The sequence below is a fragment of the Hypomesus nipponensis genome, chromosome 25 (assembly GCF_054491055.1).
Source record: "Hypomesus nipponensis isolate SF chromosome 25, ASM5449105v1, whole genome shotgun sequence".
NCBI lineage: Eukaryota > Metazoa > Chordata > Actinopteri > Osmeriformes > Osmeridae > Hypomesus > Hypomesus nipponensis.
The window spans coordinates 13523007-13548339 of NC_140385.1; the positions used below are offsets into that span (position 1 = coordinate 13523007).

The 25333-nt window shown below is 45.8% G+C and overlaps 48 non-coding genes across 48 annotated transcripts; all 48 read right to left on the reverse strand.

Moving 5' to 3' along the window:
* Nucleotides 1-258: 258 nt before the first annotated feature.
* On the reverse strand, nt 259-331 carry trnav-uac (transfer RNA valine (anticodon UAC)). Its single transcript has one exon. It is a non-coding gene; the product is annotated as a tRNA-Val (tRNA).
* A 264-nt stretch (nt 332-595) lies between these two features.
* Nucleotides 596-668, reverse strand: trnav-uac (transfer RNA valine (anticodon UAC)). Its single transcript has one exon. It is a non-coding gene; the product is annotated as a tRNA-Val (tRNA).
* A 1113-nt stretch (nt 669-1781) lies between these two features.
* trnav-uac (transfer RNA valine (anticodon UAC)) lies at nt 1782-1854 on the reverse strand. The gene has a single exon. It is a non-coding gene; the product is annotated as a tRNA-Val (tRNA).
* A 264-nt stretch (nt 1855-2118) lies between these two features.
* Nucleotides 2119-2191, reverse strand: trnav-uac (transfer RNA valine (anticodon UAC)). The gene has a single exon. It is a non-coding gene; the product is annotated as a tRNA-Val (tRNA).
* Nucleotides 2192-2484: 293 nt separating this feature from the next.
* trnav-uac (transfer RNA valine (anticodon UAC)) lies at nt 2485-2557 on the reverse strand. The gene has a single exon. It is a non-coding gene; the product is annotated as a tRNA-Val (tRNA).
* A 293-nt stretch (nt 2558-2850) lies between these two features.
* trnav-uac (transfer RNA valine (anticodon UAC)) lies at nt 2851-2923 on the reverse strand. The gene has a single exon. It is a non-coding gene; the product is annotated as a tRNA-Val (tRNA).
* Nucleotides 2924-3669: 746 nt separating this feature from the next.
* trnav-uac (transfer RNA valine (anticodon UAC)) lies at nt 3670-3742 on the reverse strand. Its single transcript has one exon. It is a non-coding gene; the product is annotated as a tRNA-Val (tRNA).
* Nucleotides 3743-4006: 264 nt separating this feature from the next.
* Nucleotides 4007-4079, reverse strand: trnav-uac (transfer RNA valine (anticodon UAC)). The gene has a single exon. It is a non-coding gene; the product is annotated as a tRNA-Val (tRNA).
* Nucleotides 4080-4798: 719 nt separating this feature from the next.
* On the reverse strand, nt 4799-4871 carry trnav-cac (transfer RNA valine (anticodon CAC)). The gene has a single exon. It is a non-coding gene; the product is annotated as a tRNA-Val (tRNA).
* A 293-nt stretch (nt 4872-5164) lies between these two features.
* On the reverse strand, nt 5165-5237 carry trnav-uac (transfer RNA valine (anticodon UAC)). The gene has a single exon. It is a non-coding gene; the product is annotated as a tRNA-Val (tRNA).
* A 293-nt stretch (nt 5238-5530) lies between these two features.
* Nucleotides 5531-5603, reverse strand: trnav-uac (transfer RNA valine (anticodon UAC)). Its single transcript has one exon. It is a non-coding gene; the product is annotated as a tRNA-Val (tRNA).
* A 746-nt stretch (nt 5604-6349) lies between these two features.
* On the reverse strand, nt 6350-6422 carry trnav-uac (transfer RNA valine (anticodon UAC)). Its single transcript has one exon. It is a non-coding gene; the product is annotated as a tRNA-Val (tRNA).
* A 264-nt stretch (nt 6423-6686) lies between these two features.
* Nucleotides 6687-6759, reverse strand: trnav-uac (transfer RNA valine (anticodon UAC)). Its single transcript has one exon. It is a non-coding gene; the product is annotated as a tRNA-Val (tRNA).
* Nucleotides 6760-7871: 1112 nt separating this feature from the next.
* Nucleotides 7872-7944, reverse strand: trnav-uac (transfer RNA valine (anticodon UAC)). The gene has a single exon. It is a non-coding gene; the product is annotated as a tRNA-Val (tRNA).
* A 264-nt stretch (nt 7945-8208) lies between these two features.
* Nucleotides 8209-8281, reverse strand: trnav-uac (transfer RNA valine (anticodon UAC)). The gene has a single exon. It is a non-coding gene; the product is annotated as a tRNA-Val (tRNA).
* Nucleotides 8282-8999: 718 nt separating this feature from the next.
* trnav-cac (transfer RNA valine (anticodon CAC)) lies at nt 9000-9072 on the reverse strand. The gene has a single exon. It is a non-coding gene; the product is annotated as a tRNA-Val (tRNA).
* Nucleotides 9073-9336: 264 nt separating this feature from the next.
* Nucleotides 9337-9409, reverse strand: trnav-uac (transfer RNA valine (anticodon UAC)). Its single transcript has one exon. It is a non-coding gene; the product is annotated as a tRNA-Val (tRNA).
* A 293-nt stretch (nt 9410-9702) lies between these two features.
* trnav-uac (transfer RNA valine (anticodon UAC)) lies at nt 9703-9775 on the reverse strand. Its single transcript has one exon. It is a non-coding gene; the product is annotated as a tRNA-Val (tRNA).
* Nucleotides 9776-10521: 746 nt separating this feature from the next.
* Nucleotides 10522-10594, reverse strand: trnav-uac (transfer RNA valine (anticodon UAC)). The gene has a single exon. It is a non-coding gene; the product is annotated as a tRNA-Val (tRNA).
* A 264-nt stretch (nt 10595-10858) lies between these two features.
* Nucleotides 10859-10931, reverse strand: trnav-uac (transfer RNA valine (anticodon UAC)). Its single transcript has one exon. It is a non-coding gene; the product is annotated as a tRNA-Val (tRNA).
* Nucleotides 10932-11650: 719 nt separating this feature from the next.
* trnav-cac (transfer RNA valine (anticodon CAC)) lies at nt 11651-11723 on the reverse strand. The gene has a single exon. It is a non-coding gene; the product is annotated as a tRNA-Val (tRNA).
* A 264-nt stretch (nt 11724-11987) lies between these two features.
* On the reverse strand, nt 11988-12060 carry trnav-uac (transfer RNA valine (anticodon UAC)). Its single transcript has one exon. It is a non-coding gene; the product is annotated as a tRNA-Val (tRNA).
* Nucleotides 12061-12324: 264 nt separating this feature from the next.
* trnav-uac (transfer RNA valine (anticodon UAC)) lies at nt 12325-12397 on the reverse strand. Its single transcript has one exon. It is a non-coding gene; the product is annotated as a tRNA-Val (tRNA).
* Nucleotides 12398-13145: 748 nt separating this feature from the next.
* On the reverse strand, nt 13146-13218 carry trnav-cac (transfer RNA valine (anticodon CAC)). Its single transcript has one exon. It is a non-coding gene; the product is annotated as a tRNA-Val (tRNA).
* A 264-nt stretch (nt 13219-13482) lies between these two features.
* Nucleotides 13483-13555, reverse strand: trnav-uac (transfer RNA valine (anticodon UAC)). Its single transcript has one exon. It is a non-coding gene; the product is annotated as a tRNA-Val (tRNA).
* Nucleotides 13556-13819: 264 nt separating this feature from the next.
* Nucleotides 13820-13892, reverse strand: trnav-uac (transfer RNA valine (anticodon UAC)). Its single transcript has one exon. It is a non-coding gene; the product is annotated as a tRNA-Val (tRNA).
* Nucleotides 13893-14640: 748 nt separating this feature from the next.
* On the reverse strand, nt 14641-14713 carry trnav-cac (transfer RNA valine (anticodon CAC)). Its single transcript has one exon. It is a non-coding gene; the product is annotated as a tRNA-Val (tRNA).
* Nucleotides 14714-14977: 264 nt separating this feature from the next.
* Nucleotides 14978-15050, reverse strand: trnav-uac (transfer RNA valine (anticodon UAC)). The gene has a single exon. It is a non-coding gene; the product is annotated as a tRNA-Val (tRNA).
* Nucleotides 15051-15314: 264 nt separating this feature from the next.
* Nucleotides 15315-15387, reverse strand: trnav-uac (transfer RNA valine (anticodon UAC)). The gene has a single exon. It is a non-coding gene; the product is annotated as a tRNA-Val (tRNA).
* Nucleotides 15388-16135: 748 nt separating this feature from the next.
* trnav-cac (transfer RNA valine (anticodon CAC)) lies at nt 16136-16208 on the reverse strand. Its single transcript has one exon. It is a non-coding gene; the product is annotated as a tRNA-Val (tRNA).
* A 264-nt stretch (nt 16209-16472) lies between these two features.
* On the reverse strand, nt 16473-16545 carry trnav-uac (transfer RNA valine (anticodon UAC)). The gene has a single exon. It is a non-coding gene; the product is annotated as a tRNA-Val (tRNA).
* A 728-nt stretch (nt 16546-17273) lies between these two features.
* On the reverse strand, nt 17274-17346 carry trnav-cac (transfer RNA valine (anticodon CAC)). The gene has a single exon. It is a non-coding gene; the product is annotated as a tRNA-Val (tRNA).
* Nucleotides 17347-17610: 264 nt separating this feature from the next.
* On the reverse strand, nt 17611-17683 carry trnav-uac (transfer RNA valine (anticodon UAC)). Its single transcript has one exon. It is a non-coding gene; the product is annotated as a tRNA-Val (tRNA).
* Nucleotides 17684-17976: 293 nt separating this feature from the next.
* On the reverse strand, nt 17977-18049 carry trnav-uac (transfer RNA valine (anticodon UAC)). Its single transcript has one exon. It is a non-coding gene; the product is annotated as a tRNA-Val (tRNA).
* A 382-nt stretch (nt 18050-18431) lies between these two features.
* trnav-cac (transfer RNA valine (anticodon CAC)) lies at nt 18432-18504 on the reverse strand. Its single transcript has one exon. It is a non-coding gene; the product is annotated as a tRNA-Val (tRNA).
* A 264-nt stretch (nt 18505-18768) lies between these two features.
* trnav-uac (transfer RNA valine (anticodon UAC)) lies at nt 18769-18841 on the reverse strand. Its single transcript has one exon. It is a non-coding gene; the product is annotated as a tRNA-Val (tRNA).
* A 740-nt stretch (nt 18842-19581) lies between these two features.
* On the reverse strand, nt 19582-19654 carry trnav-cac (transfer RNA valine (anticodon CAC)). The gene has a single exon. It is a non-coding gene; the product is annotated as a tRNA-Val (tRNA).
* Nucleotides 19655-19918: 264 nt separating this feature from the next.
* trnav-uac (transfer RNA valine (anticodon UAC)) lies at nt 19919-19991 on the reverse strand. Its single transcript has one exon. It is a non-coding gene; the product is annotated as a tRNA-Val (tRNA).
* Nucleotides 19992-20284: 293 nt separating this feature from the next.
* Nucleotides 20285-20357, reverse strand: trnav-uac (transfer RNA valine (anticodon UAC)). Its single transcript has one exon. It is a non-coding gene; the product is annotated as a tRNA-Val (tRNA).
* A 382-nt stretch (nt 20358-20739) lies between these two features.
* On the reverse strand, nt 20740-20812 carry trnav-cac (transfer RNA valine (anticodon CAC)). Its single transcript has one exon. It is a non-coding gene; the product is annotated as a tRNA-Val (tRNA).
* A 747-nt stretch (nt 20813-21559) lies between these two features.
* On the reverse strand, nt 21560-21633 carry trnav-cac (transfer RNA valine (anticodon CAC)). The gene has a single exon. It is a non-coding gene; the product is annotated as a tRNA-Val (tRNA).
* Nucleotides 21634-21887: 254 nt separating this feature from the next.
* trnav-uac (transfer RNA valine (anticodon UAC)) lies at nt 21888-21960 on the reverse strand. Its single transcript has one exon. It is a non-coding gene; the product is annotated as a tRNA-Val (tRNA).
* A 740-nt stretch (nt 21961-22700) lies between these two features.
* trnav-cac (transfer RNA valine (anticodon CAC)) lies at nt 22701-22773 on the reverse strand. The gene has a single exon. It is a non-coding gene; the product is annotated as a tRNA-Val (tRNA).
* Nucleotides 22774-23066: 293 nt separating this feature from the next.
* Nucleotides 23067-23139, reverse strand: trnav-uac (transfer RNA valine (anticodon UAC)). Its single transcript has one exon. It is a non-coding gene; the product is annotated as a tRNA-Val (tRNA).
* A 382-nt stretch (nt 23140-23521) lies between these two features.
* Nucleotides 23522-23594, reverse strand: trnav-cac (transfer RNA valine (anticodon CAC)). The gene has a single exon. It is a non-coding gene; the product is annotated as a tRNA-Val (tRNA).
* Nucleotides 23595-24341: 747 nt separating this feature from the next.
* On the reverse strand, nt 24342-24415 carry trnav-cac (transfer RNA valine (anticodon CAC)). Its single transcript has one exon. It is a non-coding gene; the product is annotated as a tRNA-Val (tRNA).
* A 264-nt stretch (nt 24416-24679) lies between these two features.
* On the reverse strand, nt 24680-24752 carry trnav-uac (transfer RNA valine (anticodon UAC)). The gene has a single exon. It is a non-coding gene; the product is annotated as a tRNA-Val (tRNA).
* A 264-nt stretch (nt 24753-25016) lies between these two features.
* On the reverse strand, nt 25017-25089 carry trnav-cac (transfer RNA valine (anticodon CAC)). Its single transcript has one exon. It is a non-coding gene; the product is annotated as a tRNA-Val (tRNA).
* Between the last annotated feature and the right edge of the window lie 244 nt (nt 25090-25333).

A 25333-nucleotide genomic window follows, 5' to 3' on the forward strand; every position in this document is an offset into this window, starting at 1 on the left:
CACATGCACACACAAAAACAAGGACACAAAACGAGGACATGCCTTTATGATGTCAAATAAGCATTTTGGCTCATGAACTAGTTGATATACTTAAGGCGAATCCGCACAAGTGGCAGAAGGGTAGCTGACTTATCATTTCAAAGAACGACATGTCGACTCTAATGAATCATGGGACTTCATGGGACATTGGGACTAACATGGGGCACAAAATACTTTGGAGAGGATCGCAATTGGATGAAAACTGAGGAAAGATGAGGGAGTTTCCGCCCGGTCTCGAACCGGGGACCTTTCGCGTGTAAAGCGAACGTGATAACCACTACACTACGGAAACTTCTTCATAGCAAACAACAGAAAATCCGTGGACACACGTGCACACACAAAAACAAGGACACGAAACGAGGACATGCCTTCATGATGTCAAATGAGCATTTTGGCTCATGAACTAGTTGATATGCTTAAAGGCGAATCCGCACAAGTGGCAGAAGGGTAGCTGACTTACCATTTCAAAGAACGACATGTCGACTCCAATGAATCATGGGACTTCATGGGACACAAAATACTTTGGAGAGGATCGCAATCGGATAAAAACTGAGGAAGTTTCCGTCCGGTCTCGAACCGGAGACCTTTCGCGTGTAAAGCGAACGTGATAACCACTACACTACGGAAACTTCTTCTTAGTAAACAACAGAAAATCTGTGCACACACACGCACACACAAAAACAAGGACACAAAACGAGGACATGCCTTTATGATGTCAAATGAGCATTTTGGCTCATGAACTAGTTGATATGCTTAAAGGCGAATCCGCACAAGTGGCAGAAGGGTAGCTGACTTACCATTTCAAAGAACGACATGTCGACTCCAATGAATCATGGGACTTCATGGGACATTGGGACTAACATGGGGCACAAAATACTTTGGAGAGGATCGCAATTGGATGAAAACTGAGGAAATATGCAGAAGTTTCCGCCCGGTCTCGAACCGGGGACCTTTCGCGAGTAAAGCGAACGTAATAACCACTACCCTACGGAAACTGACGACTCCTGAAAGACAGAAACCCAGTTCACACACAAACACACAGTAACAAGGAAACAGAACGAGGACACACATTTTCAACTTAACATGGGTATTTCGGCTCATGAACTAGTTGATTCTCTGCTTCAGCAAGATAGCAACAAAGGAGATTGTCTAAAGCAACCGTTGCCAATCCTGGACCTCGGGCCTCCCTGCCCTGCATGTTTTAGACCTGATCGAACCCTTACCAAGCACTACAGAAGCCAGAAAATGAGCGAACATGTGGCACCAGGGAAGCTAACTTACCGCTTCAAAGAAGGACATACCGACTCCAGTGAACTCATAACTGTGGAGAACGCATCGATTATTTACGAGACGATCGCGAGCTGATAAAAGGGCACATGTTTCCACCCCGTCTCGAACCGGGGACCTTTCGCGTGTGAGGCGAACGGGATAACCACTACACTACTGAAACTTCTTTATAGTAACAACAGAAAATCCGTGGACACACATGCACACACAAAAACAAGGACACAAAACGAGGACATGCCTTTATGATGTCAAATGAGCATTTTGGCTCATGAACTAGTTGATATGCTTAAAGGCGAATCCGCACAAGTGGCAGAAGGGTAGCTGACTTACCATTTCAAAGAACGACATGTCGACTCCAATGAATCATGGGACTTCATGGGACATTGGGACTAACATGGGGCACAAAACACTTTGGAGAGGATCGCAATTGGATGAAAACTGAGGAAAGATGAGGGAGTTTCCGCCCGGTCTCGAACCGGGGACCTTTCGCGTGTAAAGCGAACGTGATAACCACTACACTACGGAAACTTCTTCATAGCAAACAACAGAAAATCCGTGGACACACGTGCACACACAAAAACAAGGACACGAAACGAGGACATGCCTTCATGATGTCAAATGAGCATTTTGGCTCATGAACTAGTTGATATGCTTAAAGGCGAATCCGCACAAGTGGCAGAAGGGTAGCTGACTTACCATTTCAAAGAACGACATGTCGACTCCAATGAATCATGGGACTTCATGGGACACAAAATACTTTGGAGAGGATCGCAATCGGATAAAAACTGAGGAAGTTTCCGTCCGGTCTCGAACCGGAGACCTTTCGCGTGTAAAGCGAACGTGATAACCACTACACTACGGAAACTTCTTCTTAGTAAACAACAGAAAATCTGTGCACACACACGCACACACAAAAACAAGGACACAAAACGAGGACATGCCTTTATGATGTCAAATGAGCATTTTGGCTCATGAACTAGTTGATATGCTTAAAGGCGAATCCGCACAAGTGGCAGAAGGGTAGCTGACTTACCATTTCAAAGAACGACATGTCGACTCCAATGAATCATGGGACTTCATGGGACATTGGGACTAACATGGGGCACAAAATACTTTGGAGAGGATCGCAATTGGATGAAAACTGAGGAAAGATGAGGGAGTTTCCGCCCGGTCTCGAACCGGGGACCTTTCGCGTGTAAAGCGAACGTGATAACCACTACACTACGGAAACTTCTTCTTAGTAAACAACAGAAAATCTGTGCACACACACGCACACACAAAAACAAGGACACAAAACGAGGACATGCCTTTATGATGTCAAATGAGCATTTTGGCTCATGAACTAGTTGATATGCTTAAAGGCGAATCCGCACAAGTGGCAGAAGGGTAGCTGACTTACCATTTCAAAGAACGACATGTCGACTCCAATGAATCATGGGACTTCATGGGACATTGGGACTAACATGGGGCACAAAACACTTTGGAGAGGATCGCAATTGGATGAAAACTGAGGAAATATGCAGAAGTTTCCGCCCGGTCTCGAACCGGGGACCTTTCGCGTGTAAAGCGAACGTAATAACCACTACCCTACGGAAACTGACGACTCCGGAAAGACAGAAACCCAGTTCACACACAAACACACAGTAACAAGGAAACAGAACGAGGACACACATTTTCAACTTAACATGGGCATTTCGGCTCATGAACTAGTTGATTCTCTGCTTCAGCAAGATAGCAACAAAGGAGATTGTCTAAAGCAACCGTTGCCAATCCTGGACCTCGGGCCTCCCTGCCCTGCATGTTTTAGACCTGATCGAACCCTTACCAAGCTCTACAGAAGCCAGAAAACGAGCGAACATGTGGCACCAGGGAAGCTAACTTACCGCTTCAAAGAAGGACATACCGACTCCAGTGAACTCATAACTGTGGAGAACGCATCGATTATTTACGAGACGATCGCGAGCTGATAAAAGGGCACATGTTTCCACCCCGTCTCGAACCGGGGACCTTTCGCGTGTGAGGCGAACGGGATAACCACTACACTACTGAAACTTCTTTATAGTAACAACAGAAAATCCGTGGACACACATGCACACACAAAAACAAGGACACAAAACGAGGACATGCCTTTATGATGTCAAATAAGCATTTTGGCTCATGAACTAGTTGATATGCTTAAGGCGAATCCGCACAAGTGGCAGAAGGGTAGCTGACTTATCATTTCAAAGAACGACATGTCGACTCTAATGAATCATGGGACTTCATGGGACATTGGGACTAACATGGGGCACAAAATACTTTGGAGAGGATCGCAATTGGATGAAAACTGAGGAAAGATGAGGGAGTTTCCGCCCGGTCTCGAACCGGGGACCTTTCGCGTGTAAAGCGAACGTGATAACCACTACACTACGGAAACTTCTTCATAGCAAACAACAGAAAATCCGTGGACACACGTGCACACACAAAAACAAGGACACGAAACGAGGACATGCCTTCATGATGTCAAATGAGCATTTTGGCTCATGAACTAGTTGATATGCTTAAAGGCGAATCCGCACAAGTGGCAGAAGGGTAGCTGACTTACCATTTCAAAGAACGACATGTCGACTCCAATGAATCATGGGACTTCATGGGACACAAAATACTTTGGAGAGGATCGCAATCGGATAAAAACTGAGGAAGTTTCCGTCCGGTCTCGAACCGGAGACCTTTCGCGTGTAAAGCGAACGTGATAACCACTACACTACGGAAACTTCTTCTTAGTAAACAACAGAAAATCTGTGCACACACACGCACACACAAAAACAAGGACACAAAACGAGGACATGCCTTTATGATGTCAAATGAGCATTTTGGCTCATGAACTAGTTGATATGCTTAAAGGCGAATCCGCACAAGTGGCAGAAGGGTAGCTGACTTACCATTTCAAAGAACGACATGTCGACTCCAATGAATCATGGGACTTCATGGGACACAAAATACTTTGGAGAGGATCGCAATCGGATAAAAACTGAGGAAGTTTCCGTCCGGTCTCGAACCGGGGACCTTTCGCGAGTAAAGCGAACGTAATAACCACTACCCTACGGAAACTGACGACTCCTGAAAGACAGAAACCCAGTTCACACACAAACACACAGTAACAAGGAAACAGAACGAGGACACACATTTTCAACTTAACATGGGTATTTCGGCTCATGAACTAGTTGATTCTCTGCTTCAGCAAGATAGCAACAAAGGAGATTGTCTAAAGCAACCGTTGCCAATCCTGGACCTCGGGCCTCCCTGCCCTGCATGTTTTAGACCTGATCGAACCCTTACCAAGCTCTACAGAAGCCAGAAAACGAGCGAACATGTGGCACCAGGGAAGCTAACTTACCGCTTCAAAGAAGGACATACCGACTCCAGTGAACTCATAACTGTGGAGAACGCATCGATTATTTACGAGACGATCGCGAGCTGATAAAAGGGCACATGTTTCCGCCCGGTCTCGAACCGGGGACCTTTCGCGTGTGAGGCGAACGTGATAACCACTACACTACGGAAACTTCTTCTTAGTAAACAACAGAAAATCCGTGCACACACACGCACACACAAAAACAAGGACACAAAACGAGGACATGCCTTTATGATGTCAAATGAGCATTTTGGCTCATGAACTAGTTGATATGCTTAAAGGCGAATCCGCACAAGTGGCAGAAGGGTAGCTGACTTACCATTTCAAAGAACGACATGTCGACTCCAATGAATCATGGGACTTCATGGGACATTGGGACTAACATGGGGCACAAAATACTTTGGAGAGAATCGCAATTGGATGAAAACTGAGGAAAGATGAGGGAGTTTCCGCCCGGTCTCGAACCGGGGACCTTTCGCGTGTAAAGCGAACGTGATAACCACTACACTACGGAAACTTCTTCTTAGTAAACAACAGAAAATCTGTGCACACACACGCACACACAAAAACAAGGACACAAAACGAGGACATGCCTTTATGATGTCAAATGAGCATTTTGGCTCATGAACTAGTTGATATGCTTAAAGGCGAATCCGCACAAGTGGCAGAAGGGTAGCTGACTTACCATTTCAAAGAACGACATGTCGACTCCAATGAATCATGGGACTTCATGGGACATTGGGACTAACATGGGGCACAAAACACTTTGGAGAGGATCGCAATTGGATGAAAACTGAGGAAATATGCAGAAGTTTCCGCCCGGTCTCGAACCGGGGACCTTTCGCGTGTAAAGCGAACGTAATAACCACTACCCTACGGAAACTGACGACTCCGGAAAGACAGAAACCCAGTTCACACACAAACACACAGTAACAAGGAAACAGAACGAGGACACACATTTTCAACTTAACATGGGCATTTCGGCTCATGAACTAGTTGATTCTCTGCTTCAGCAAGATAGCAACAAAGGAGATTGTCTAAAGCAACCGTTGCCAATCCTGGACCTCGGGCCTCCCTGCCCTGCATGTTTTAGACCTGATCGAACCCTTACCAAGCTCTACAGAAGCCAGAAAACGAGCGAACATGTGGCACCAGGGAAGCTAACTTACCGCTTCAAAGAAGGACATACCGACTCCAGTGAACTCATAACTGTGGAGAACGCATCGATTATTTACGAGACGATCGCGAGCTGATAAAAGGGCACATGTTTCCACCCCGTCTCGAACCGGGGACCTTTCGCGTGTGAGGCGAACGGGATAACCACTACACTACTGAAACTTCTTTATAGTAACAACAGAAAATCCGTGGACACACATGCACACACAAAAACAAGGACACAAAACGAGGAGATGCCTTTATGATGTCAAATAAGCATTTTGGCTCATGAACTAGTTGATATGCTTAAGGCGAATCCGCACAAGTGGCAGAAGGGTAGCTGACTTATCATTTCAAAGAACGACATGTCGACTCTAATGAATCATGGGACTTCATGGGACATTGGGACTAACATGGGGCACAAAATACTTTGGAGAGGATCGCAATTGGATGAAAACTGAGGAAAGATGAGGGAGTTTCCGCCCGGTCTCGAACCGGGGACCTTTCGCGTGTAAAGCGAACGTGATAACCACTACACTACGGAAACTTCTTCATAGCAAACAACAGAAAATCCGTGGACACACGTGCACACACAAAAACAAGGACACGAAACGAGGACATGCCTTCATGATGTCAAATGAGCATTTTGGCTCATGAACTAGTTGATATGCTTAAAGGCGAATCCGCACAAGTGGCAGAAGGGTAGCTGACTTACCATTTCAAAGAACGACATGTCGACTCCAATGAATCATGGGACTTCATGGGACACAAAATACTTTGGAGAGGATCGCAATCGGATAAAAACTGAGGAAGTTTCCGTCCGGTCTCGAACCGGAGACCTTTCGCGTGTAAAGCGAACGTGATAACCACTACACTACGGAAACTTCTTCTTAGTAAACAACAGAAAATCTGTGCACACACACGCACACACAAAAACAAGGACACAAAACGAGGACATGCCTTTATGATGTCAAATGAGCATTTTGGCTCATGAACTAGTTGATATGCTTAAAGGCGAATCCGCACAAGTGGCAGAAGGGTAGCTGACTTACCATTTCAAAGAACGACATGTCGACTCCAATGAATCATGGGACTTCATGGGACATTGGGACTAACATGGGGCACAAAATACTTTGGAGAGGATCGCAATTGGATGAAAACTGAGGAAATATGCAGAAGTTTCCGCCCGGTCTCGAACCGGGGACCTTTCGCGAGTAAAGCGAACGTAATAACCACTACCCTACGGAAACTGACGACTCCTGAAAGACAGAAACCCAGTTCACACACAAACACACAGTAACAAGGAAACAGAACGAGGACACACATTTTCAACTTAACATGGGTATTTCGGCTCATGAACTAGTTGATTCTCTGCTTCAGCAAGATAGCAACAAAGGAGATTGTCTAAAGCAACCGTTGCCAATCCTGGACCTCGGGCCTCCCTGCCCTGCATGTTTTAGACCTGATCGAACCCTTACCAAGCTCTACAGAAGCCAGAAAACGAGCGAACATGTGGCACCAGGGAAGCTAACTTACCGCTTCAAAGAAGGACATACCGACTCCAGTGAACTCATAACTGTGGAGAACGCATCGATTATTTACGAGACGATCGCGAGCTGATAAAAGGGCACATGTTTCCACCCCGTCTCGAACCGGGGACCTTTCGCGTGTGAGGCGAACGGGATAACCACTACACTACTGAAACTTCTTTATAGTAACAACAGAAAATCCGTGGACACACATGCACACACAAAAACAAGGACACAAAACGAGGACATGCCTTTATGATGTCAAATAAGCATTTTGGCTCATGAACTAGTTGATATGCTTAAGGCGAATCCGCACAAGTGGCAGAAGGGTAGCTGACTTATCATTTCAAAGAACGACATGTCGACTCTAATGAATCATGGGACTTCATGGGACATTGGGACTAACATGGGGCACAAAATACTTTGGAGAGGATCGCAATTGGATGAAAACTGAGGAAAGATGAGGGAGTTTCCGCCCGGTCTCGAACCGGGGACCTTTCGCGTGTAAAGCGAACGTGATAACCACTACACTACGGAAACTTCTTCATAGCAAACAACAGAAAATCCGTGGACACACGTGCACACACAAAAACAAGGACACGAAACGAGGACATGCCTTCATGATGTCAAATGAGCATTTTGGCTCATGAACTAGTTGATATGCTTAAAGGCGAATCCGCACAAGTGGCAGAAGGGTAGCTGACTTACCATTTCAAAGAACGACATGTCGACTCCAATGAATCATGGGACTTCATGGGACACAAAATACTTTGGAGAGGATCGCAATCGGATAAAAACTGAGGAAGTTTCCGTCCGGTCTCGAACCGGAGACCTTTCGCGTGTAAAGCGAACGTGATAACCACTACACTACGGAAACTTCTTCTTAGTAAAAACAGAAAATCTGTGCACACACACGCACACACAAAAACAAGGACACAAAACGAGGACATGCCTTTATGATGTCAAATGAGCATTTTGGCTCATGAACTAGTTGATATGCTTAAAGGCGAATCCGCACAAGTGGCAGAAGGGTAGCTGACTTACCATTTCAAAGAACGACATGTCGACTCCAATGAATCATGGGACTTCATGGGACACAAAATACTTTGGAGAGGATCGCAATCGGATAAAAACTGAGGAAGTTTCCGTCCGGTCTCGAACCGGGGACCTTTCGCGAGTAAAGCGAACGTAATAACCACTACCCTACGGAAACTGACGACTCCTGAAAGACAGAAACCCAGTTCACACACAAACACACAGTAACAAGGAAACAGAACGAGGACACACATTTTCAACTTAACATGGGTATTTCGGCTCATGAACTAGTTGATTCTCTGCTTCAGCAAGATAGCAACAAAGGAGATTGTCTAAAGCAACCGTTGCCAATCCTGGACCTCGGGCCTCCCTGCCCTGCATGTTTTAGACCTGATCGAACCCTTACCAAGCTCTACAGAAGCCAGAAAACGAGCGAACATGTGGCACCAGGGAAGCTAACTTACCGCTTCAAAGAAGGACATACCGACTCCAGTGAACTCATAACTGTGGAGAACGCATCGATTATTTACGAGACGATCGCGAGCTGATAAAAGGGCACATGTTTCCGCCCGGTCTCGAACCGGGGACCTTTCGCGTGTGAGGCGAACGTGATAACCACTACACTACGGAAACTTCTTCTTAGTAAACAACAGAAAATCCGTGCACACACACGCACACACAAAAACAAGGACACAAAACGAGGACATGCCTTTATGATGTCAAATGAGCATTTTGGCTCATGAACTAGTTGATATGCTTAAAGGCGAATCCGCACAAGTGGCAGAAGGGTAGCTGACTTACCATTTCAAAGAACGACATGTCGACTCCAATGAATCATGGGACTTCATGGGACACAAAATACTTTGGAGAGGATCGCAATTGGATGAAAACTGAGGAAGTTTACGCCCGGTCTCGAACCGGGGACCTTTCGCGTGTAAAGCGAACGTGATAACTACTACACTACGGAAACGTCTTCATAGCAAACAACAGAAAATCCGTGGACACACATGCACACACAAAAACAAGGACACAAAACGAGGACATGCCTTTATGATGTCAAATGAGCATTTTGGCTCATGAACTAGTTGATATGCTTAAAGGCGAATCCGCACAAGTGGCAGAAGGGTAGCTGACTTACCATTTCAAAGAACGACATGTCGACTCCAATGAATCATGGGACTTCATGGGACATTGGGACTAACATGGGGCACAAAACACTTTGGAGAGGATCGCAATTGGATGAAAACTGAGGAAATATGCAGAAGTTTCCGCCCGGTCTCGAACCGGGGACCTTTCGCGTGTAAAGCGAACGTAATAACCACTACCCTACGGAAACTGACGACTCCGGAAAGACAGAAACCCAGTTCACACACAAACACACAGTAACAAGGAAACAGAACGAGGACACACATTTTCAACTTAACATGGGCATTTCGGCTCATGAACTAGTTGATTCTCTGCTTCAGCAAGATAGCAACAAAGGAGATTGTCTAAAGCAACCGTTGCCAATCCTGGACCTCGGGCCTCCCTGCCCTGCATGTTTTAGACCTGATCGAACCCTTACCAAGCTCTACAGAAGCCAGAAAACGAGCGAACATGTGGCACCAGGGAAGCTAACTTACCGCTTCAAAGAAGGACATACCGACTCCAGTGAACTCATAACTGTGGAGAACGCATCGATTATTTACGAGACGATCGCGAGCTGATAAAAGGGCACATGTTTCCACCCCGTCTCGAACCGGGGACCTTTCGCGTGTGAGGCGAACGGGATAACCACTACACTACTGAAACTTCTTTATAGTAACAACAGAAAATCCGTGGACACACATGCACACACAAAAACAAGGACACAAAACGAGGACATGCCTTTATGATGTCAAATAAGCATTTTGGCTCATGAACTAGTTGATATGCTTAAGGCGAATCCGCACAAGTGGCAGAAGGGTAGCTGACTTATCATTTCAAAGAACGACATGTCGACTCTAATGAATCATGGGACTTCATGGGACATTGGGACTAACATGGGGCACAAAATACTTTGGAGAGGATCGCAATTGGATGAAAACTGAGGAAAGATGAGGGAGTTTCCGCCCGGTCTCGAACCGGGGACCTTTCGCGTGTAAAGCGAACGTGATAACCACTACACTACGGAAACTTCTTCATAGCAAACAACAGAAAATCCGTGGACACACGTGCACACACAAAAACAAGGACACGAAACGAGGACATGCCTTCATGATGTCAAATGAGCATTTTGGCTCATGAACTAGTTGATATGCTTAAAGGCGAATCCGCACAAGTGGCAGAAGGGTAGCTGACTTACCATTTCAAAGAACGACATGTCGACTCCAATGAATCATGGGACTTCATGGGACACAAAATACTTTGGAGAGGATCGCAATCGGATAAAAACTGAGGAAGTTTCCGTCCGGTCTCGAACCGGAGACCTTTCGCGTGTAAAGCGAACGTGATAACCACTACACTACGGAAACTTCTTCTTAGTAAACAACAGAAAATCTGTGCACACACACGCACACACAAAAACAAGGACACAAAACGAGGACATGCCTTTATGATGTCAAATGAGCATTTTGGCTCATGAACTAGTTGATATGCTTAAAGGCGAATCCGCACAAGTGGCAGAAGGGTAGCTGACTTACCATTTCAAAGAACGACATGTCGACTCCAATGAATCATGGGACTTCATGGGACACAAAATACTTTGGAGAGGATCGCAATCGGATAAAAACTGAGGAAGTTTCCGTCCGGTCTCGAACCGGGGACCTTTCGCGAGTAAAGCGAACGTAATAACCACTACCCTACGGAAACTGACGACTCCTGAAAGACAGAAACCCAGTTCACACACAAACACACAGTAACAAGGAAACAGAACGAGGACACACATTTTCAACTTAACATGGGTATTTCGGCTCATGAACTAGTTGATTCTCTGCTTCAGCAAGATAGCAACAAAGGAGATTGTCTAAAGCAACCGTTGCCAATCCTGGACCTCGGGCCTCCCTGCCCTGCATGTTTTAGACCTGATCGAACCCTTACCAAGCTCTACAGAAGCCAGAAAACGAGCGAACATGTGGCACCAGGGAAGCTAACTTACCGCTTCAAAGAAGGACATACCGACTCCAGTGAACTCATAACTGTGGAGAACGCATCGATTATTTACGAGACGATCGCGAGCTGATAAAAGGGCACATGTTTCCGCCCGGTCTCGAACCGGGGACCTTTCGCGTGTGAGGCGAACGTGATAACCACTACACTACGGAAACTTCTTCTTAGTAAACAACAGAAAATCCGTGCACACACACGCACACACAAAAACAAGGACACAAAACGAGGACATGCCTTTATGATGTCAAATGAGCATTTTGGCTCATGAACTAGTTGATATGCTTAAAGGCGAATCCGCACAAGTGGCAGAAGGGTAGCTGACTTACCATTTCAAAGAACGACATGTCGACTCCAATGAATCATGGGACTTCATGGGACACAAAATACTTTGGAGAGGATCGCAATTGGATGAAAACTGAGGAAGTTTACGCCCGGTCTCGAACCGGGGACCTTTCGCGTGTAAAGCGAACGTGATAACTACTACACTACGGAAACGTCTTCATAGCAAACAACAGAAAATCCGTGGACACACATGCACACACAAAAACAAGGACACAAAACGAGGACATGCCTTTATGATGTCAAATGAGCATTTTGGCTCATGAACTAGTTGATATGCTTAAAGGCGAATCCGCACAAGTGGCAGAAGGGTAGCTGACTTACCATTTCAAAGAACGACATGTCGACTCCAATGAATCATGGGACTTCATGGGACACAAAATACTTTGGAGAGGATCGCAATTGGATGAAAACTGAGGAAGTTTCCGCCCGGTCTCGAACCGGGGACCTTTCGCGTGTAAAGCGAACGTGATAACCACTACACTACGGAAACTTCTTCTTAGTAAACAACAGAAAATCCGTGCACACACACGCACACACAAAAACAAGGACACAAAACGAGGACATGCCTTTATGATGTCAAATGAGCATTTTGGCTCATGAACTAGTTGATATGCTTAAAGGCGAATCCGCACAAGTGGCAGAAGGGTAGCTGACTTACCATTTCAAAGAACGACATGTCGACTCCAATGAATCATGGGACTTCATGGGACATTGGGACTAACATGGGGCACAAAATACTTTGGAGAGGATCACAATTGGATGAAAACTGAGGAAATATGCAGAAGTTTCCGCCCGGTCTCGAACCGGGGACCTTTCGCGAGTAAAGCGAACGTAATAACCACTACCCTACGGAAACTGACGACTCCTGAAAGACAGAAACCCAGTTCACACACAAACACACAGTAACAAGGAAACAGAACGAGGACACACATTTTCAACTTAACATGGGTATTTCGGCTCATGAACTAGTTGATTCTCTGCTTCAGCAAGATAGCAACAAAGGAGATTGTCTAAAGCAACCGTTGCCAATCCTGGACCTCGGGCCTCCCTGCCCTGCATGTTTTAGACCTGATCGAACCCTTACCAAGCTCTACAGAAGCCAGAAAACGAGCGAACATGTGGCACCAGGGAAGCTAACTTACCGCTTCAAAGAAGGACATACCGACTCCAGTGAACTCATAACTGTGGAGAACGCATCGATTATTTACGAGACGATCGCGAGCTGATAAAAGGGCACATGTTTCCGCCCGGTCTCGAACCGGGGACCTTTCGCGTGTGAGGCGAACGTGATAACCACTACACTACGGAAACTTCTTATTAGTAAACAACAGAAAATCCGTGCACACACACGCACACACAAAAACAAGGACACAAAACGAGGACATGCCTTTATGATGTCAAATGAGCATTTTGGCTCATGAACTAGTTGATATGCTTAAAGGCGAATCCGCACAAGTGGCAGAAGGGTAGCTGACTTACCATTTCAAAGAACGACATGTCGACTCCAATGAATCATGGGACTTCATGGGACACAAAATACTTTGGAGAGGATCGCAATTGGATGAAAACTGAGGAAGTTTACGCCCGGTCTCGAACCGGGGACCTTTCGCGTGTAAAGCGAACGTGATAACTACTACACTACGGAAACGTCTTCATAGCAAACAACAGAAAATCCGTGGACACACATGCACACACAAAAACAAGGACACAAAACGAGGACATGCCTTTATGATGTCAAATGAGCATTTTGGCTCATGAACTAGTTGATATGCTTAAAGGCGAATCCGCACAAGTGGCAGAAGGGTAGCTGACTTACCATTTCAAAGAACGACATGTCGACTCCAATGAATCATGGGACTTCATGGGACACAAAATACTTTGGAGAGGATCGCAATTGGATGAAAACTGAGGAAGTTTCCGCCCGGTCTCGAACCGGGGACCTTTCGCGTGTAAAGCGAACGTGATAACCACTACACTACGGAAACTTCTTCTTAGTAAACAACAGAAAATCCGTGCACACACACGCACACACAAAAACAAGGACACAAAACGAGGACATGCCTTTATGATGTCAAATGAGCATTTTGGCTCATGAACTAGTTGATATGCTTAAAGGCGAATCCGCACAAGTGGCAGAAGGGTAGCTGACTTACCATTTCAAAGAACGACATGTCGACTCCAATGAATCATGGGACTTCATGGGACATTGGGACTAACATGGGGCACAAAATACTTTGGAGAGGATCACAATTGGATGAAAACTGAGGAAATATGCAGAAGTTTCCGCCCGGTCTCGAACCGGGGACCTTTCGCGAGTAAAGCGAACGTAATAACCACTACCCTACGGAAACTGACGACTCCTGAAAGACAGAAACCCAGTTCACACACAAACACACAGTAACAAGGAAACAGAACGAGGACACACATTTTCAACTTAACATGGGTATTTCGGCTCATGAACTAGTTGATTCTCTGCTTCAGCAAGATAGCAACAAAGGAGATTGTCTAAAGCAACCGTTGCCAATCCTGGACCTCGGGCCTCCCTGCCCTGCATGTTTTAGACCTGATCGAACCCTTACCAAGCTCTACAGAAGCCAGAAAACGAGCGAACATGTGGCACCAGGGAAGCTAACTTACCGCTTCAAAGAAGGACATACCGACTCCAGTGAACTCATAACTGTGGAGAACGCATCGATTATTTACGAGACGATCGCGAGCTGATAAAAGGGCACATGTTTCCGCCCGGTCTCGAACCGGGGACCTTTCGCGTGTGAGGCGAACGTGATAACCACTACACTACGGAAACTTCTTATTAGTAAACAACAGAAAATCCGTGCACACACACGCACACACAAAAACAAGGACACAAAACGAGGACATGCCTTTATGATGTCAAATGAGCATTTTGGCTCATGAACTAGTTGATATGCTTAAAGGCGAATCCGCACAAGTGGCAGAAGGGTAGCTGACTTACCATTTCAAAGAACGACATGTCGACTCCAATGAATCATGGGACTTCATGGGACACAAAATACTTTGGAGAGGATCGCAATTGGATGAAAACTGAGGAAGTTTACGCCCGGTCTCGAACCGGGGACCTTTCGCGTGTAAAGCGAACGTGATAACTACTACACTACGGAAACTTCTTCATAGCAAACAACAGAAAATCCGTGGACACACATGCACACACAAAAACAAGGACACAAAACGAGGACATGCCTTTATGATGTCAAATGAGCATTTTGGCTCATGAACTAGTTGATATGCTTAAAGGCGAATCCGCACAAGTGGCAGAAGGGTAGCTGACTTACCATTTCAAAGAACGACATGTCGACTCCAATGAATCATGGGACTTCATGGGACATAAAATACTTTGGAGAGGATCGCAATGAGATGAAAACTGAGGAAGTTTCCGTCCGGTCTCGAACCGGAGACCTTTCGCGTGTAAAGCGAACGTGATAACCACTACACTACGGAAACTTCTTCTTAGTAAACAACAGAAAATCCGTGCACACACACGCACACACAAAAACAAGGACACAAAACGAGGACATGCCTTTATGATGTCAAATGAGCATTTTGGCTCATGAACTAGTTGATATGCTTAAAGGCGAATCCGCACAAGTGGCAGAAGGGTAGCTGACTTACCATTTCAAAGAACGACATGTCGACTCCAATGAATCATGGGACTTCATGGGACATTGGGACTAACATGGGGCACAAAATACTTTGGAGAGGATCACAATTGGATGAAAACTGAGGAAATATGCAGAAGTTTCCGCCCGGTCTCGAACCGGGGACCTTTCGCGAGTAAAGCGAACGTAATAACCACTACCCTACGGAAACTGACGACTCCTGAAAGACAGAAACCCAGTTCACACACAAACACACAGTAACAAGGAAACAGAACGAGGACACACATTTTCAACTTAACATGGGTATTTCGGCTCATGAACTAGTTGATTCTCTGCTTCAGCAAGATAGCAACAAAGGAGATTGTCTAAAGCAACCGTTGCCAATCCTGGACCTCGGGCCTCCCTGCCCTGCATGTTTTAGACCTGATCGAACCCTTACCAAGCTCTACAGAAGCCAGAAAACGAGCGAACATGTGGCACCAGGGAAGCTAACTTACCGCTTCAAAGAAGGACATACCGACTCCAGTGAACTCATAACTGTGGAGAACGCATCGATTATTTACGAGACGATCGCGAGCTGATAAAAGGGCACATGTTTCCGCCCGGTCTCGAACCGGGGACCTTTCGCGTGTGAGGCGAATGTGATAACCACTACACTACGGAAACTTCTTCTTAGTAAACAACAGAAAATCCGTGCACACACACGCACACACAAAAACAAGGACACAAAACGAGGACATGCCTTTATGATGTCAAATGAGCATTTTGGCTCATGAACTAGTTGATATGCTTAAAGGCGAATCCGCACAAGTGGCAGAAGGGTAGCTGACTTACCATTTCAAAGAACGACATGTCGACTCCAATGAATCATGGGACTTCATGGGACACAAAATACTTTGGAGAGGATCGCAATTGGATGAAAACTGAGGAAGTTTCCGCCCGGTCTCGAACCGGAGACCTTTCGCGTGTAAAGCGAACGTGATAACCACTACACTACGGAAACTTCTTCTTAGTAATCAACAGAAAATCCGTGCACACACACGCACACACAAAAACAAGGACACAAAACGAGGACATGCCTTTATGATGTCAAATGAGCATTTTGGCTCATGAACTAGTTGATATGCTTAAAGGCGAATCCGCACAAGTGGCAGAAGGGTAGCTGACATACCATTTCAAAGAACGACATGTCGACTCCAATGAATCATGGTACTTCATGGGACACAAAATACTTTGGAGAGGATCGCAATTGGATGAAAACTGAGAAAATATGCAGAAGTTTCCGCCCGTCTCGAACCGGGGACCTTTCGCGTGTAAAGCAAACGTAATAACCACTACCCTACGGAAACTGACGACTCCTGAAAGACAGAAACCCAGTTCACACACAAACACACAGTAACAAGGAAACAGAACGAGGACACACATTTTCAACTTAACATGGGTATTTCGGCTCATGAACTAGTTGATTCTCTGCTTCAGCAAGATAGCAACAAAGGAGATTGTCTAAAGCAACCGTTGCCAATCCTGGACCTCGGGCCTCCCTGCCCTGCATGTTTTAGACCTGATCGAACCCTTACCAAGCTCTACAGAAGCCAGAAAACGAGCGAACATGTGGCACCAGGGAAGCTAACTTACCGCTTCAAAGAAGGACATACCGACTCCAGTGAACTCATAACTGTGGAGAACGCATCGATTATTTACGAGACGATCGCGAGCTGATAAAAGGGCACATGTTTCCGCCCGGTCTCGAACCGGGGACCTTTCGCGTGTGAGGCGAACGTGATAACCACTACACTACGGAAACTTCTTCTTAGTAATCAACAGAAAATCCGTGCACACACACGCACACACAAAAACAAGGACACAAAACGAGGACATGCCTTTATGATGTCAAATGAGCATTTTGGCTCATGAACTAGTTGATATGCTTAAAGGCGAATCCGCACAAGTGGCAGAAGGGTAGCTGACTTACCATTTCAAAGAACGACATGTCGACTCCAATGAATCATGGGACTTCATGGGACATAAAATACTTTGGAGAGGATCGCAATGAGATGAAAACTGAGGAAGTTTCCGTCCGGTCTCGAACCGGAGACCTTTCGCGTGTAAAGCGAACGTGATAACCACTACACTACGGAAACTTCTTCTTAGTAAACAACAGAAAATCCGTGCACACACACGCACACACAAAAACAAGGACACAAAACGAGGACATGCCTTTATGATGTCTAATGAGCATTTTGGTTCATGAACTAGTTGATATGCTTAAAGGCGAATCCGCACAAGTGGCAGAAGGGTAGCTGACTTACCATTTCAAAGAACGACATGTCGACTCCAATGAATCATGGGACTTCATGGGACATTGGGACTAACATGGGGCACAAAATACTTTGGAGAGGATCGCAATTGGATGAAAACTGAGGAAATATGCAGAAGTTTCCGCCCGGTCTCGAACCGGGGACCTTTCGCGTGTAAAGCGAACGTAATAACCACTACCCTACGGAAACTGACGACTCCGGAAAGACAGAAACCCAGTTCACACACAAACACACAGTAACAAGGAAACAGAACGAGGACACACATTTTCAACTTAACATGGGCATTTCGGATCATGAACTAGTTGATTCTCTGCTTCAGCAAGATAGCAACAAAGGAGATTGTCTAAAGCAACCGTTGCCAATCCTGGACCTCGGGCCTCCCTGCCCTGCATGTTTTAGACCTGATCGAACCCTTACCAAGCTCTACAGAAGCCAGAAAACTAGCGAACATGTGGCACCAGGGAAGCTAACTTACCGCTTCAAAGAAGGACATACCGACTCCAGTGAACTCATAACTGTGGAGAACGCATCGATTATTTACGAGACGATCGCGAGCTGATAAAAGGTCACATGTTTCCGCACGGTCTCGAACCGGGGACCTTTCGCGTGTGAGGCGAACGTGATAACCACTACACTACGGAAACTTCTTCTTAGTAAACAACAGAAAATCCGTGCACACACACGCACACACAAAAACAAGGACACAAAACGAGGACATGCCTTTATGATGTCAAATGAGCATTTTGGCTCATGAACTAGTTGATATGCTTAAAGGCGAATCCGCACAAGTGGCAGAAGGGTAGCTGACTTACCATTTCAAAGAACGACATGTCGACTCCAATGAATCATGGGACTTCATGGGACATAAAATACTTTGGAGAGGATCGCAATCAGATGAAAACTGAGGAAGTTTCCGTCCGGTCTCGAACCGGAGACCTTTCGCGTGTAAAGCGAACGTGATAACCACTACACTACGGAAACTTCTTCTTAGTAAACAACAGAAAATCCGTGCACACACACGCACACACAAAAACAAGGACACAAAACGAGGACATGCCTTTATGATGTCAAATGAGCATTTTGGCTCATGAACTAGTTGATATGCTTAAAGGCGAATCCGCACAAGTGGCAGAAGGGTAGCTGACTTACCATTTCAAAGAACGACATGTCGACTCCAATGAATCATGGGACTTCATGGGACATTGGGACTAACATGGGGCACAAAATACTTTGGAGAGGATCGCAATTGGATGAAAACTGAGGAAATATGCAGAAGTTTCCGCCCGGTCTCGAACCGGGGACCTTTCGCGAGTAAAGCGAACGTAATAACCACTACCCTACGGAAACTGACGACTCCTGAAAGACAGAAACCCAGTTCACACACAAACACAAGGAAACAGAACGAGGACACACATTTTCAACTTAACATGGGTATTTCGGCTCATGAACTAGTTGATTCTCTGCTTCAGCAAGATAGCAACAAAGGAGATTGTCTAAAGCAACCGTTGCCAATCCTGGACCTCGGGCCTCCCTGCCCTGCATGTTTTAGACCTGATCGAACCCTTACCAAGCTCTACAGAAGCCAGAAAACGAGCGAACATGTGGCACCAGGGAAGCTAACTTACCGCTTCAAAGAAGGACATACCGACTCCAGTGAACTCATAACTGTGGAGAACGCATCGATTATTTACGAGACGATCGCGAGCTGATAAAAGGGCACATGTTTCCGCCCGGTCTCGAACCGGGGACCTTTCGCGTGTGAGGCGAACGTGATAACCACTACACTACGGAAACTTCTTCTTAGAAAACAACAGAAAATCCGTGCACACACACGCACACACAAAAACAAGGACACAAAACAAGGACATGCCTTTATGATGTCAAATGAGCATTTTGGCTCATGAACTAGTTGATATGCTTAAAGGCGAATCCGCACAAGTGGCAGAAGGGTAGCTGACTTACCATTTCAAAGAACGACATGTCGACTCCAATGAATCATGGGACTTCATGGGACATAAAATACTTTGGAGAGGATCGCAATGAGATGAAAACTGAGGAAGTTTCCGTCCGGTCTCGAACCGGAGACCTTTCGCGTGTAAAGCGAACGTGATAACCACTACACTACGGAAACTTCTTCTTAGTAAACAACAGAAAATCCGTGCACACACACGCACACACAAAAACAAGGACACAAAACGAGGACATGCCTTTATGATGTCTAATGAGCATTTTGGTTCATGAACTAGTTGATATGCTTAAAGGCGAATCCGCACAAGTGGCAGAAGGGTAGCTGACTTACCATTTCAAAGAACGACATGTCGACTCCAATGAATCATGGGACTTCATGGGACATTGGGACTAACATGGGGCACAAAATACTTTGGAGAGGATCGCAATTGGATGAAAACTGAGGAAATATGCAGAAGTTTCCGCCCGGTCTCGAACCGGGGACCTTTCGCGTGTAAAGCGAACGTAATAACCACTACCCTACGGAAACTGACGACTCCGGAAAGACAGAAACCCAGTTCACACACAAACACACAGTAACAAGGAAACAGAACGAGGACACACATTTTCAACTTAACATGGGCATTTCGGATCATGAACTAGTTGATTCTCTGCTTCAGCAAGATAGCAACAAAGGAGATTGTCTAAAGCAACCGTTGCCAATCCTGGACCTCGGGCCTCCCTGCCCTGCATGTTTTAGACCTGATCGAACCCTTACCAAGCTCTACAGAAGCCAGAAAACTAGCGAACATGTGGCACCAGGGAAGCTAACTTACCGCTTCAAAGAAGGACATACCGACTCCAGTGAACTCATAACTGTGGAGAACGCATCGATTATTTACGAGACGATCGCGAGCTGATAAAAGGTCACATGTTTCCGCACGGTCTCGAACCGGGGACCTTTCGCGTGTGAGGCGAACGTGATAACCACTACACTACGGAAACTTCTTCTTAGTAAACAACAGAAAATCCGTGCACACACACGCACACACAAAAACAAGGACACAAAACGAGGACATGCCTTTATGATGTCAAATGAGCATTTTGGCTCATGAACTAGTTGATATGCTTAAAGGCGAATCCGCACAAGTGGCAGAAGGGTAGCTGACTTACCATTTCAAAGAACGACATGTCGACTCCAATGAATCATGGGACTTCATGGGACATTGGGACTAACATGGGGCACAAAATACTTTGGAGAGGATCACAATTGGATGAAAACTGAGGAAATATGCAGAAATTTCCGCCCGGTCTCGAACCGGGGACCTTTCGCGTGTAAAGCAACGTAATAACCACTACCCTACGGAAACTGACGACTCCGGAAAGACAGAAACACAGTTCACACACAAACACACAGTAACAAGGAAACAGAACGAGGACACACATTTTCAACTTAACATGGGCATTTCGGATCATGAACTAGTTGATTCTCTGCTTCAGCAAGATAGCAACAAAGGAGATTGTCTAAAGCAACCGTTGCCAATCCTGGACCTCGGGCCTCCCTGCCCTGCATGTTTTAGACCTGATCGAACCCTTACCAAGCTCTACAGAAGCCAGAAAACGAGCGAACATGTGGCACCAGGGAAGCTAACTTACCGCTTCAAAGAAGGACATACCGACTCCAGTGAACTCATAACTGTGGAGAACGCATCAATTATTTACGAGACGATCGCGAGCTGATAAAAGGGCACATGTTTCCGCCCGGTCTCGAACCGGGAACCTTTTCGCGTGTGAGGCGAACGTGATAACCACTACACTACGGAAACTTCTTCTTAGTAAACAACAGAAAATCCGTGCACACACACGCACACACAAAAACAAGGACACAAAACGAGGACATGCCTTTATGATGTCAAATGAGCATTTTGGCTCATGAACTAGTTGATATGCTTAAAGGCGAATCCGCACAAGTGGCAGAAGGGTAGCTGACTTACCATTTCAAAGAACGACATGTCGACTCCAATGAATCATGGGACATAAAATACTTTGGAGAGGATCGCAATCAGATGAAAACTGAGGAAGTTTCCGTCCGGTCTCGAACCGGAGACCTTTCGCGTGTAAAGCGAACGTGATAACCACTACACTACGGAAACTTCTTCTTAGTAAACAACAGAAAATCCGTGCACACACACGCACACACAAAAACAAGGACACAAAACGAGGACATGCCTTTATGATGTCAAATGAGCATTTTGGCTCATGAACTAGTTGATATGCTTAAAGGCGAATCCGCACAAGTGGCAGAAGGGTAGCTGACTTATCTTTTCAAAGAACGACATGTCGACTCTAATGAATCATGGGACTTCATGGGACATTGGGACTAACATGGGGCACAAAATACTTTGGAGAGGATCGCAATTGGATGAAAACTGAGGAAATATGCAGAAGTTTCCGCCCGGTCTCGAACCGGGGACCTTTCGCGAGTAAAGCGAACGTAATAACCACTACCCTACGGAAACTGACGACTCCTGAAAGACAGAAACCCAGTTCACACACAAACACAAGGAAACAGAACGAGGACACACATTTTCAACTTAACATGGGTATTTCGGCTCATGAACTAGTTGATTCTCTGCTTCAGCAAGATAGCAACAAAGGAGATTGTCTAAAGCAACCGTTGCCAATCCTGGACCTCGGGCCTCCCTGCCCTGCATGTTTTAGACCTGATCGAACCCTTACCAAGCTCTACAGAAGCCAGAAAACGAGCGAACATGTGGCACCAGGGAAGCTAACTTACCGCTTCAAAGAAGGACATACCGACTCCAGTGAACTCATAACTGTGGAGAACGCATCGATTATTTACGAGACGATCGCGAGCTGATAAAAGGGCACATGTTTCCGCCCGGTCTCGAACCGGGGACCTTTCGCGTGTGAGGCGAACGTGATAACCACTACACTACGGAAACTTCTTCTTAGAAAACAACAGAAAATCCGTGCACACACACGCACACACAAAAACAAGGACACAAAACAAGGACATGCCTTTATGATGTCAAATGAGCATTTTGGCTCATGAACTAGTTGATATGCTTAAAGGCGAATCCGCACAAGTGGCAGAAGGGTAGCTGACTTACCATTTCAAAGAACGACATGTCGACTCCAATGAATCATGGGACTTCATGGGACATTGGGACTAACATGGGGCACAAAATACTTTGGAGAGGATCGCAATTGGATGAAAACTGAGGAAATATGCAGAAGTTTCCGCCCGGTCTCGAACCGGGGACCTTTCGCGTGTAAAGCGAACGTAATAACCACTACCCTACGGAAACTGACGACTCCGGAAAGACAGAAACCCAGTTCACACACAAACACACAGTAACAAGGAAACAGAACGAGGACACACATTTTCAACTTAACATGGGCATTTCGGATCATGAACTAGTTGATTCTCTGCTTCAGCAAGATAGCAACAAAGGAGATTGTCTAAAGCAACCGTTGCCAATCCTGGACCTCGGGCCTCCCTGCCCTGCATGTTTTAGACCTGATCGAACCCTTACCAAGCTCTACAGAAGCCAGAAAACGAGCGAACATGTGGCACCAGGGAAGCTAACTTACCGCTTCAAAGAAGGACATACCGACTCCAGTGAACTCATAACTGTGGAGAACGCATCGATTATTTACGAGACGATCGCGAGCTGATAAAAGGTCACATGTTTCCGCACGGTCTCGAACCGGGGACCTTTCGCGTGTGAGGCGAACGTGATAACCACTACACTACGGAAACTTCTTCTTAGTAAACAACAGAAAATCCGTGCACACACACGCACACACAAAAACAAGGACACAAAACGAGGACATGCCTTTATGATGTCAAATGAGCATTTTGGCTCATGAACTAGTTGATATGCTTAAAGGCGAATCCGCACAAGTGGCAGAAGGGTAGCTGACTTACCATTTCAAAGAACGACATGTCGACTCCAATGAATCATGGGACTTCATGGGACATTGGGACTAACATGGGGCACAAAATACTTTGGAGAGGATCACAATTGGATGAAAACTGAGGAAATATGCAGAAATTTCCGCCCGGTCTCGAACCGGGGACCTTTCGCGTGTAAAGCAACGTAATAACCACTACCCTACGGAAACTGACGACTCCGGAAAGACAGAAACACAGTTCACACACAAACACACAGTAACAAGGAAACAGAACGAGGACACACATTTTCAACTTAACATGGGCATTTCGGATCATGAACTAGTTGATTCTCTGCTTCAGCAAGATAGCAACAAAGGAGATTGTCTAAAGCAACCGTTGCCAATCCTGGACCTCGGGCCTCCCTGCCCTGCATGTTTTAGACCTGATCGAACCCTTACCAAGCTCTACAGAAGCCAGAAAACGAGCGAACATGTGGCACCAGGGAAGCTAACTTACCGCTTCAAAGAAGGACATACCGACTCCAGTGAACTCATAACTGTGGAGAACGCATCAATTATTTACGAGACGATCGCGAGCTGATAAAAGGGCACATGTTTCCGCCCGGTCTCGAACCGGGAACCTTTTCGCGTGTGAGGCGAACGTGATAACCACTACACTACGGAAACTTCTTCTTAGTAAACAACAGAAAATCCGTGCACACACACGCACACACAAAAACAAGGACACAAAACGAGGACATGCCTTTATGATGTCAAATGAGCATTTTGGCTCATGAACTAGTTGATATGCTTAAAGGCGAATCCGCACAAGTGGCAGAAGGGTAGCTGACTTACCATTTCAAAGAACGACATGTCGACTCCAATGAATCATGGGACTTCATGGGACATAAAATACTTTGGAGAGGATCGCAATCAGATGAAAACTGAGGAAGTTTCCGTCCGGTCTCGAACCGGAGACCTTTCGCGTGTAAAGCGAACGTGATAACCACTACACTACGGAAACTTCTTCTTAGTAAACAACAGAAAATCCGTGCACACACACGCACACACAAAAACAAGGACACAAAACGAGGACATGCCTTTATGATGTCAAATGAGCATTTTGGCTCATGAACTAGTTGATATGCTTAAAGGCGAATCCGCACAAGTGGCAGAAGGGTAGCTGACTTACCATTTCAAAGAACGACATGTCGACTCCAATGAATCATGGGACTTCATTGGACATGAAATACTTTGGAGAGGATCGCAATCAGATGAAAACTGAGGAAGTTTCCGTCCGGTCTCGAACCGGGGACCTTTCGCGTGTGAGGCGAACGTGATAAACACTACACTACGGAAACTTCTTCTTAGTAAACAACAGAAAATCCGTGCACACACACGCACACACAAAAACAAGGACACAAAACGAGGACATGCCTTTATGATGTCAAATGAGCATTTTGGCTCATGAACTAGTTGATATGCTTAAAGGCGAATCCGCACAAGTGGCAGAAGGGTAGCTGACTTACCATTTCAAAGAACGACATGTCGACTCCAATGAATCATGGGACTTCATGGGACATAAAATACTTTGGAGAGGATCGC